The 1,705-nt window shown below is 34.7% G+C and overlaps 1 pseudogene; it reads left to right on the forward strand.

Moving 5' to 3' along the window:
• LOC106326269 overlaps window positions 1-561 on the forward strand; it is a 9,127-nt pseudogene extending 8,566 nt beyond the window's left edge.
• The last annotated feature ends 1,144 nt before the right edge of the window (window positions 562-1,705 follow it).

The raw sequence follows: 1,705 nt of genomic DNA on the forward strand, positions 1-1,705 counted from the left end.
TTTACCCAAGGGTTTAGGGTTTACCCATTTACCCAAGGGTTTAGGTTTACCCAAGGGTTTAGGGTTTAGGATTTAGGGTTTAGGGATTAGGATTTAGGGTTTGGTGTTTTGCTAACGACGTTAAAAAAAAATTTTTTAATTCTTTTTTCTGTAACTGCTATTTTTTTTTTTACTTTTTTTTTTTAAAATATAATATAACTTGATAATATTTTGTTTTCCGTTTTAAAAGATATCGAATTTGAAATAAAGAAATCCTATTGGCTAGTGAACCTAGAGGTTCACCTTAGGGGGTGAACCCAAGAATAACTCTTCATTAAATCTTTCATTTCTTTTTTTTTCTGGTAAACGTCATGCATTTTTCCTTATATTGCAAATTTTTCCGCAATTTGATATTGGTTTTTCTTTTCTTTTTGTGTTGATTTTTTTTCTTAAAATGTGAATACTTAGGTGTCTTTGAAATTGTTGATTCCGCATCTCAAGGCTGAAGGGGTTATTCATATGATGTCTCCAATAAATGCAGCTGCGTATTGCAAAAACTATATGACCGCAACCGCAGTGTAAACATTGTGATGCTCTGAAAACTGCGATATATATCAGACGTATATATGGATCACAAAAAATTATGATTTTGTCAAAATTGTATTGCATTATGTTATAGAATATAACTAGACTTTGATGATATATTTTTCAAAAATATGTTTCTATTTGTTTTCCATGTCAATAATATAAGAGCAGCTCCATGAGGATATGGAGCTCTAGCAAGGGGTTTCAAAAAAATAAAGGCCCAAAAATAAATGAAAAATAGAAAGAAAGAAGAGAACCGGTAATTAACTTGGCATTTTTAGGATTTGTTGGAACTCCTACGTGGCTACTTCTAATTGGACCGATTCTACAACTCTCTCTCCTTCTTCGGGGTTTCCGTCGAAACCCATATTTTTTTTTCTTTCTTCCTCTTTCCTCGATCTCTCCGTCTATGGCGATTCTCTGGCGATCTCTGGAAGGATGAAACTCTGGCGAATGATCGGTCATCTTCTTCTTCTCATTTTGCAAGGATAAAAGCTCTCTTCGTCCTCTCGTTGCCCGTCTCGACGGATCTTCACCGAACGGTCTTCTTCTTCTTCTTCTCACCGTTGAAGACGAAACCGTTGGATTCGATCATGGATTTGGATAGATCGAAAACCAAATCTCCGAAGGAACTCACAACGATGAAAGCTTCTCACTTCATCGTTTGGTCATTCAACGAGCAGCCGAGTGGAAATAACAATATCATCAGCTTTGTTTATTGTCCAAATGAATCTTTGACTTGTTTTTCTTCTCTTAAATTTTCTTCTTATGTTTGATGATGTATCAATTGCAGCCATTACTTTGTTATTCCATTGTGGAGAGGAAATGGTTACATGCGTATTGTGTCTGCTCAAGGTTTGTTAATATTCTTTGATCTCATAGTTAAATTACAAACTAGTGATTAGCATTGGTTACTGATATTAGCTTTGGGCGAGATGGTTATTAATATTAGCAATTGAAATTGAATTGAGTTGTATAGTAATATAGTGATATTCGCTTTGGTCAAATGAGCTTTTAATGTTAATTTCATTGTTTGTTGTGCAAGGATGGGTGATGTGCATTCATTACTGAAAACACTCTCTCTCAGAAACGGATGCAACATCAACAAAGCATTCATTACAGAGCACACTCTTCCATTTCA

Source organism: Brassica oleracea, chromosome C2 (assembly GCF_000695525.1).
Source record: "Brassica oleracea var. oleracea cultivar TO1000 chromosome C2, BOL, whole genome shotgun sequence".
In the NCBI taxonomy this organism is placed as follows: domain Eukaryota; kingdom Viridiplantae; phylum Streptophyta; class Magnoliopsida; order Brassicales; family Brassicaceae; genus Brassica; species Brassica oleracea.